This window comes from Marmota flaviventris, chromosome 9 (assembly GCF_047511675.1).
Source record: "Marmota flaviventris isolate mMarFla1 chromosome 9, mMarFla1.hap1, whole genome shotgun sequence".
Taxonomy (NCBI): Eukaryota; Metazoa; Chordata; class Mammalia; order Rodentia; family Sciuridae; genus Marmota; species Marmota flaviventris.
The window spans coordinates 9,624,320-9,634,842 of NC_092506.1; the positions used below are offsets into that span (position 1 = coordinate 9,624,320).

At 39.1% G+C, this 10,523-nt stretch overlaps 1 pseudogene; it reads left to right on the forward strand.

Moving 5' to 3' along the window:
• The first annotated feature begins 6,960 nt into the window (after positions 1-6,960).
• On the forward strand, positions 6,961-8,133 carry LOC114099849 (solute carrier family 25 member 33 pseudogene; annotated as a pseudogene).
• Positions 8,134-10,523: the final 2,390 nt, after the last annotated feature.

Here is a 10,523-nt window from a genome sequence, read left to right on the forward strand (position 1 = left end):
ATCTATGCATTAGACCAGAGATCTTGCTCCTATGAGAGAAAAAGTAGGCCCAAATCTGAATCATGTTGGCTTAGGAACCAAATCCCTTGAAAAGACTCATAAAGCATAAGAATTAAAATCAAGAATCAACAATGGGATTGTGTCAAACTAAAAATTTCTTTACAGCAAAGCAAATAATCAATAACATGAAGGGAGAGCATACAGAATGGGAAAAAATCTTTGTCACCTTTACCTCAGATAAAACATTAATCTTCTAGATATATAGAGAACTCAAAAAACTTAACACCAAAAATCCAAATAACCCAATCAATAAATGTGCTACAGAAATTGAACAGACACTGTACAGAAGAAGAAATATGAGTGGTCAAAAAATGTTCAACGTCTCTAGCAATTAGAAAAATGCAAAATAAAACTACACTGAGATTTCTTCTTTCTCTAGTTAGAATGGCAATTATCAAGAATACAATTAACAATAAATGTTGGAGAAGATATGGGGACAAATGTACACTCATACATTGCAAATTGGTGCAACCACTCTGCAAAGCAGTATGGAGATCCCTCAGAAAACTTGGAATGGAACCACCATTTGACCCAGTTATCCCACTTCTTGACATATACCCAAAGAACTTAAAAATCAGCATACCAGAGACTACTGAGGGAGATCAAGTCCTGTGGACCAGATCAACCAACACCAGGTGTGTGGGTCCCAGATGCTTAGCAGGCTCTCTTCACCCCTCCCCTGGCAGGGCAGACACCACCAGAGTTTAGGCTCTGGTGAAGGACTGCCCCTTCCGATGGGCTGACCACTGAAGGAGGTCAAACCCAGTGACCCAGAACCACCCACACCAACTTGCACAGGAACCAGAATCAGAATGCAGTAGTGTTCATTGAGGGAAACCAGCAGGGTCTGGAAGACCAACATCAAAGTGAGATAGAGACAATCTGCACAGTACTATATGAATATGGAGAAGAAACTGTAATACCTCAGATCCACACTGCAAGAAAGGAAGACACATAGACAACATGAAAAGACAAGGGAGGAAAGTGCCCCAAACAAACCAGGAAACTATAATAACAGAACCCACAGACAGCAAAGTTGATGAAATGTCATAGAAAGAATCCAGAAGGTTCATAATTAAAATGATCTGTGAACTAAAGAATGACCTAAATGAGCAAATACAGGCAAAAATTGATCACTCCAACAATGAGATAAGAGAGAAAACACAGGTAACAAAAGATTACTTCAAAAGAGAGAGAGAGAGAGAGAGAGACTCTGAAAGAAAAACAGTCATAAATCCTTCAAATAAAGGATATGTAAATCAAATAAAAAACTCAATAGAAAGCATAACCAACAGACTAGATCACTTGGAAGAAAGAACATCAGATGATGAAAATAAAGTATAAAACCTGGAAAATACAGTTGATCACACAGTGAAGACAGTTAGAAACCATGAACAGAACATCCAAGAATTATGGGACAGCATTGAAAGACCAAATATAAGAGTTATTGGGATAGAGGAAAGTACAAAATTTCAAATCAAAGGAATTCACAACCTCTTCAATGAGACAATATCAGAAAATTTCTCATGCATGAAGAATGAATTGGAAAAAATAAAATACAAGAGTCTTACAGGACACCAAATGTACAAAATTACAAACAGATCTATACCAAGGCACATTATACTGAAAATGCCTAGCATACAGAATAATCATAGAATCTTAAAAGCTGCAAGAGAGAGAAAACAGATCGCATATCAGGAAAGACCAATTTGTATCTCAGCAGATTTTTCAACACAGACCCTCAAAACCAGGAGATTGTAAAACAACATATACCAAGCTCTGAAAGAAAATGGATGCCAATCAAGAATCTTATATCCAGCAAAACTAAGTTTTAGATTTGATGATGAAATAGAAACCTTCCATGATAAACAAAAGTTAAAATAATTTACAATTAGAAAGCCTGCACTACAGAACATCCTCAGCAAAATATTCCAAGAAGAGGAAATAAAAACAATGATGAAAATCATCAGAAGGAGGTATTACATTAAAGGAAAATCTACTCAGAGGAGAAAACAAGTTATGTTAAATACCAAAAATAAAAATGACTGGGAATGCAAATCATGTCTCAATAATAACCCTAAATGTTAATACACTAAACTCACAAATCAATAGACATAGACTAGCAGATTGGATATTAAAAAGATCCAAAAATATGATGCCTCCAAGAGACTCATCTCAGAAAAAGACATCCACAGACTGAAGGTGAAGAGTTGGGAGAAATTATACCACTCACATGGACTGTGGAAGCAAGCAGGGGTTTCCAGCCTCATATCAAAGAAAGCAGACTTCAAACTAAAGTCAATTAAAAAGGATAAAGAAGGACACTACATACTGCTCAAGGGAACCATACACAAACAAGACTTAATAAGTATAAATATATATGACCCAAACAATGGAGCATCTATGTTCATCAAACAAACTCTTCTAAACTTCAAGAGTCAAATAGACCACAACACAATAATATTGTGTGACTTTAACACATCTCTTTCATCACTACATAGATTTTCCAAACAAAAGCTGAACAAATAAACTATAGAACTCAATAATACAATCAATAACTTAAACTTAACTGACATATATAGAATATTTCATCCTTCAAGGAGAAAATAAACTTTCTTCTCAGAAGCACATGGATCCTTCACTAAAATAGACCATATATTATGCCACAAAGCAACTCTTGGAAAATATAAAAATGTAGAGATACTACCCTGAATTCTATCAGATTAGATGAAATGAAATTAGAAACCAATGATAAAATAAGAAATAAAATCCACTCCAACACCTGCAGACTAAATAATATGTTAATGATTGAACAATGGGTTAAAAAAGACATCAAGGAAAAGATTTTAAAAGTTTTAGAAGTGAATGAGAACACAGATACAACATATCAAAATCTGTGGGACACTATGGAAGCAGCTCTAAGAGGAAAGTTACTTGCATAAAGTTCATTCCTTAAAAAAAGAAAAAATCAACAGATAAATGACTTAACATTACATCTCAAAGCCCTAGAAAAAGAAGAAAAAATAAACACTAAAAGCAGTACAAGACAGGAAATAATTAAACTTAGAGCTGAAATCAATGAAATTGAAACAAAAGAAACAACAAAAAAGACAGAACAAAAAGTTTTGTTCTTTGAAAAAATAAATAAAGTTGATAGATCCTTAGAAAGCTAATGAAGAGATGGAGAAAGAAAACTCAAATCACTAACATATGTGATGAAAAAGGAAATATCACAACAGACAGTACAGAAATACAGAACATAATTAGAAATTATTTTGAAAACTTGCACTCCAATAAAATAGAAAATATCAAAGGCATTGACAAATTTCTAGTCATATAATTTGCCTAAATTGAATCAGGATGATATACACAATTCAACAGATCAATTTCAAATGACAAAATAGAAGACTTCAGCAAAAGTCTACCAACTAAGAAAAGCTGAGGACTGGATGGATACATAGCCAAGTTTCACAAGACCTTTAAAGAAGAACTAGTACCAATACTCTCCAATTTATTTCAGGAAATAGAAAAGGAGGTAGCACTTCCAACTTATTCTATGAGGCCAATATCACTCTGATTCCAAAACCAGACGGACACATCAAAAAAAGAAAACTTTAGACCAATATCTCTAGTGAACATAGATGCAAAAATTTTCAATAAAATTCTGGAAAATTGAATACAAAAACATCAAAAAGATCGTACACCACAATCAAGTGGGATTCATCCCACAGATGCAAGGTTGGTTCAACATACAGAAATCAATAAATGTAGTTCATCACATAGATAGACTTAAAGATATGAATCATATGATCATCTCAATAGATGTAGAAAAAGCATTTGACAAAATACAGCATCCCTTCATGATCAAAACACTAGAAAAACTAGGGATGACAGGAACATATCTCGACATCATAAAGACTATCTATGCTAAGCCCCAGGCCAACATCATTCTAAATGGAGAAATATTGAAGTTGAATTGAAATTCCAAAAACAGAAAAAAAATAAAAATTAAAAAAAAGAAATTCCAAAAACAGGAACAAGACAGGGATGCCCTCATTCACCATTTCTATTTAACATAGTTCTTAAAACACTAGCGAGAGCAATCAGACAGATGAAAGAAATTAAAGGGATACACATGGGGGAAAAAATTCAAATTGGTACTATTTGCTGATGATATGATTCAATATCTAGAACTAGTAAATAAATTCAGCAAAGTGGCAGGATATAAAATCAACACTCATAAATCAAAAGTATTTCTCTATATCAGTGACAATTCCTCAGAAAGATAAATTAGAAAAACTACCTCATTTACAATAGCCTCAAAAAAATAAGATACTTGGGAATCAACTTAACAAAAGAGGTAAAAGATTTATATAACGAAAATTACAGAACCCTAAAGAAAGAAGTCAAAGAATACCTTAGAAGATGGAAAGATCTACCTTGATCTTGGATAGGCAGAATTAATATTATCAAAATGATCATACTTCCAAAAGCACTATACAGATTTAATGAAATTCCAATCAAAATTACAATGACATTTCTCATAGAAATAGAAAAATCAACCATGACATTCATCTGGAAAAATAAGAGACCCAGAATAGCTAAAGCAGTCCTTAGCAGGAAGAATGAAGCAGGTGGCATCACTATACCAGACCTTAAACTATACTACAGAGCAATAGTAACAAAAACAGCATGGTATTGGCACCAAAACAGACTGGTAGACCAATGGTAAAGAATAGAAGACACAGAGACTAACCCACAAAATAACAATCACCTTATATTAGACAAAGGTGCCAAAAACATGCATTGGAGAAAAGATAACCTCTTCAACAAATGGTGCCAGGAAAACTGGCAATCCATATGCAACAAAATGAAATTAAACCCCTATCTCTCACCATGCAAAAAACTCAACTCAAAGGTGATCAAGGACCTAGGAATTGAACCAAAGACCCTGTGGCTAACAGAAGAAAAAGTACGCCCTAATCGCCATCATGTGGTATTAGGCCCCAACTTCCTTAATAAAACTCCTATAGTGCAATAATGAAAATCAAGAATCAATAAATGGGATGGAATCAAACTAAAAAAATTCTTCTCAGCAAAGAAACAATCTGTGAGGTGAATAGACAGCCTACATCTTGGGAGCAAATCTTTACCCTTCACACATCTGATAGAGCACTAATTTCTAGGGTATATAAATAACTCAATGAGCTAAGCACTAAAAAAACAAATACCCAATCAATCAATGAGCCAAGGGCCTGAACAGACACTTCTCAGCAGAGGACATACAATCAATCAACAAATATATGAAAAATATGTTCAACATCTCTAGCAATTAGAGAAATGCAAATCAAAACCACTCTAATATTTCATCTCACTCCAGTCAGAATGGCAGCTATTATGAAAACAAACAACAGTATGTGTTGGTGAGGATGTGGGGAAAAAGTACACATTCATACACTGTTGGTGGGACTGCAAATTGGGGCAGCCAATAAGAAAAACAGTATGGAGGTTTCTTGGAAAATTGGGAATGGAACCACCTTTTGACCCAGCTAACCCTTTCCTCGGTCTATACCCAAAGGACCTAAAAACAGCATACTACAGGGACACAGCCACATCAATGCTTATAGCAGCACAATTCACAATATCTAACTGTAGAGCCAACCTAGATGCCCTTCAATTAGATGAATGAATGAAAAAAAATGTAGCATATATACACAATGGAATATTACTCAGCAACAAAAGGGAATAAAATCATGGCATTTGCAAGTAAATGGATGGAGTTAGAGAAGATAATGCTAAGTGAAGTTAGCCAATCCCAAAAAACCAAATGCTGAATATTTTCTTTGATATAAGGAGGCTGGTTCATAGTGGGATAGGAAGAGGGAGAAAACTCTAAATAGGGCAGAGGAGTTGGAGGGGAAGGGAAGTGGCATGGGATTATTAATGATAGTGAAATGTGATGATCATTATTATCCAAAGTACAGGTATGAAGACACAAATTGGCATGAATATACTTTGTATATAATCAGAGATATGAAAAATTGTGCTCTCTATGTGTAATAAGAATTGTAATGCATTTCACTGTCATATATAAAAAATCAGCATACCATAGCAATATGCCATATCTATGTTCATAACAGTTCAATTCACAATAACTCAGCTATAGAACAACCCTAGGTTCCCTTTAACAGATGAATACATTTTAAAATGTGGTGTATATACAATGGAATACTACTCTTCCATAAAAAAGAATAAAATTATGGAATTTGCTTGGAAATGGATGGAACTGGAGATTATCATGCTAAGTGAAACAAGCCATTCCCAAAATCCAAAGGCTGAACATTCTCTCCAATATGTGGATGCTGGCTCACAATAGGAAGGGGTTGGGTGGAGAAAGGAGGAATTAAGAATTACTAGATTGGACAGGGGAGAGTGGGAGCAATGGAGGAGGAATGAGAATGCAAAGTGAATAGAATGAATCATACATAACTTTCTTTTGTTCATATATGAATACACAACTAGTGTAACTCCACATCATGTACAACCACAAAAATAGGAAGTTGTACTCCATGTATGTATGATATGTCAAAATGCATTCTACTGTTATGTATGACTAAAAAGAACAAATAAAAAACAATACAATTAAAACTAAAAGGTCTGGTTGAACACAGCTCGGAATTCATCGGTTTCTGGACTTTTCTTTTTGGGAAAAGCTTTTTATTACTGCTCAGTCTTGTTGCTTGTTATTGGTCTGCTAAGGTTTATTTTATCTTCTTCATTCAAATTTGGTAGGTTGTCTGTGTCTGTAAATCTTCCCTTTTCTTCTAGGTTTGCCATCATATTGGAACAAAAGTTTGCAAATAATTCCATGATCCCTAACGATCCTCAGAAATGTCTGTGATGGTATCTTTTACTACCATTAATGGAGCTGTAATGGTGAGACCGACTTGGTGACACCTGGACTCCTACAGGTTCTGAAGTCCATCTTGGAGAAGGAAGGACCAAAGTCACTCTTTAGAGGATTGGGTCCAAATTTGGTTGGAGTGGCACCGTCAAGGGCTGTGTACTTTGCATGTTACTCCAAAGAGCAATTTAATGACATTTTCGTGCCTAATAGCAATATTGTGCATATTTTCTCAGCTGGTTCTGCAGCTTTTGTCACAAATTCCTTAATGAATCCTATATAGATGGCTAAAACTCGGATGCAGCTAGAGGGAAAAATAAGGGGCTCCAAGCAGATGAACACACTCCGGTGCACTGGATATGTTTACCAGACAGAGGGCGTCCGTGGCTTCTATAGAGGACTAACTGCCTCATATGCCGGAATCTCAGAAACTATCATCTGTTTTGCTATTTATGACAGTTTAAAGAAGTATCTGAAAGAAGATCCATTAGCCTCTTCCACAAGTGGAACTGAGAAAAATTCCACTGCCGCAGTCCGGCTGCAGCAAAATAACCGGGGGGTGATGAACAACTTGTGTACATTGATACAGCAGGAGTGGGAGCCGCTTATTGCAGGACAGGAGCAGTATTTATACATTCCACACAGCTTATCTAATTAGCATAAACTAGATACATCAGTCAACCAATCAGGAATCTCTACACTTAATGGCTCGGTTTTGTTACTTCTCAAACCACTCCCTCTGGCATTTTGCCAGGCACCATCCAGACTTGTTTACGAACTCTAACATTCCCCTGGCAAAATGCCAGGTGTTATTTTGACTTGTTTACAGACTCCAACATTCCACAAGTTTTTTTTGGACTCATGGCAGCTGCTGCTCTTTCTAAGGGATGTGCCTCCTGCATTGCTTATCCACACGAGGTCATTAGAACTTGGCTCCAGGAGGAGGGAACCAAGTACAAGTCCTTCTTCCAGACAGCTGCCTGGTGTTCCAGGAGGAAGGCTACCTCACCTTCTATAGAGGACTCTCAGCCCAGCTCATCATGAAGTGGCACCCCCTTTCTCCACAAAAAAGGCCCTCTTCACCATGGCTGATTTTAAGACTGTCAGCAAAAGAGTCCATTGTAGATAAACTTCCTATTTTCATGTCACCCTATTTACTTGGCTACTAGTGGAGAAGATACCAGCACTCCAGGTGCTGGACACCCCCTTATAGTTTTTCACAAACATATCCAGTATAGTACCTTGAAGAAATGTGCAAACAAGGCCTCTGGCCTTGAGCTGGGGCTTCACAGAGATGTCTACGTTTTTAAGATAAGTTACAATTGGGCTACATGGTAACAGCTGGCAGGGGGAGGAAAGAAAGGGAAAAAGAAGCTCTCCCCTTCTCAGGTGTTGTCCTTGAAGTGTTAACTTGCCCAGAACAGTGAAAGAAAAAGCTGCTTTTATGTGAATTTCTGCAGACAGTGAACTTCTGAGCCCCTCCCTTTACACACTGGGTATAAAACTCTGAAACTCCCTGAACTCGGGGTTCAGGGGATTGATTGATTACAGCAAAAGCTGTGCCCTCTGAACCTGGCTGCAGCCAAATAAAACTGTTTCCTGCTATCTTCTGTGCCTTGCCTCATTTGTCCCTACAACATTTTTAGCAACTCAGATGGGACAGAGGAGGTAAGGAAGGCTATTCTGCCTCTCTTGTCTCCGGAGACCAGCTTCCCTGGGGTGGTGGGGGGACAGCGGTTCCCTTGGTGCACCCAGGCCACTCTTGGCCTGAAGGATGATCAACTCACCCAGGGCCCTGGGGCTGCCACCTCGGAGCACAACAGAACCCAAAGGCAGCAGGAATCAGAATTAGGGTTTTGGAGCACCGCCCGGCTGAACAGGTAGGACCCAGGTCCATTTGGTTTTGCAGCCCACCTGACTTCCCCTTTGAGGCCTAAGTGGGTGGAAGAGAGCCTTGATCAACCTCCGTTGGGTCCCAAGTACCCCTCCAAAGTGGTTGGAGCTGAAACAGGGAGTCGCCTGAGTAGCCCCTGATCGGGGTCAGCGAGCAGGAGGGGAAACAGTGGTGCCCTTTTAGTTTGGTTTGGAATTGTTGGAATTGGGGCGGTATAGAAATTTTGTTCTGGCCATGTCTGTATGAAAGTGTGTGAATGAGATGGACAAAGGGAAGGGTTGTGACCCAACCCGAGGGCCGAAGCAAATGCAGAGTCCTGATCTGCGGTTCCGTGGCACCTCATACAGTCTATGGCGGAATTTCACCAACCAATGTCTAGGTGAAAGCTCCAGGTCGGGGCTGATACCGACCTGCAAGGCTAAGAGGGCCCTAAGTCCCCATGAGGGGAGCGGCCGGAGATGGACAAAGCGAGTCTTGTCCTAAGTGTGTTTTGTTCTAACTGTGTGACACTGATGCAGGGTGGAACATGGGAGGCACACTAAGGAAACTGAGCCATCTGAAATGTGTGTTAGAAACCTTTAGGAAGGTTTTCCTGGTAACTGTGGGGTGAGACTCACTCCACAAATGTTGCAGTGGCTCACCCAAGATGTGGGCTGGCCACCAGAAGGACCTTTAGATGAGAGAGTCATTGCCAAGGTCCATTTGATTGTTGTTGGAACCCCTGAACCAATTCTCTTATATTGATTGCTGGCAAGAGATAGTACAGAAACAGCCCCCTTGATTGAGAGCCTGTCTAGATGGACAGTCCAAGCTGATGTTAGCCAGGTGCATAGTGGTCTCTAAGACCCAGCGGAAAGCAGCTAAACAGAAAACCTGACTACGAAAGACAGGAAAGGAAACAGTTTTCCCGTGAGCCAGAAGAGGACCCAGGACCTTATGTGCCACTCTACCCAACTTTGCCAAGACCACAGGGACAACAAACTGTCCCCTAGCCCCCTTGTCCTCAGAGGCAACAAATGATGGCCCCCCAATACTGGCTATTCCTTCCTCTGTGATGTCCTCAGAGCCAAAGGCTTCCTAAGGCCAAAAGCACTTTCATGTCCCAAGACTAGAGCCACAACTCAGATGAGAACTCTCCAGATGCCCCTGCAAGGGACTAAAGGACCTGCCCATATTAACCAGAGGAAAACACCTGAGGGAGAAAAGGCAGTTTTGTGTGCCAGCCTTTCACCACCATTGTGCTCATAAGCTGGAAAAATCATACTCCCTCCTACACGGAGAAACCCTGGGCCATGACTGATCTGATGCAGCCCATTATCCAGACCTAGGATGGGCCCCAACAAAGAAGAAGATCTAAAGATAAAGAGATGTCAAGAAGCCCTCATAGAAAGTCTAAAAGAATAGAAAAAAGAGAGAGAGAGAACAAAACACACTGTCTGTGCCCAAGAGTTAGAAGGAATCAGAGCCAGCCCTGAGCCCTAGCCTAAGCCGAGCGCATCTTCAGACAAACAGAGCTGAGATAAGCCTCCTGATGCTCCAGCATCTCCCTCTCGCACCCTCGATAGCTCTGAACATTTCTCTCGGCCCCACATCTAACTAAGACCCCTCTGCCCTATGAAACTGGGAGCAATGATCAAAAGAGATGTGCCCAACTGACTCAGAACT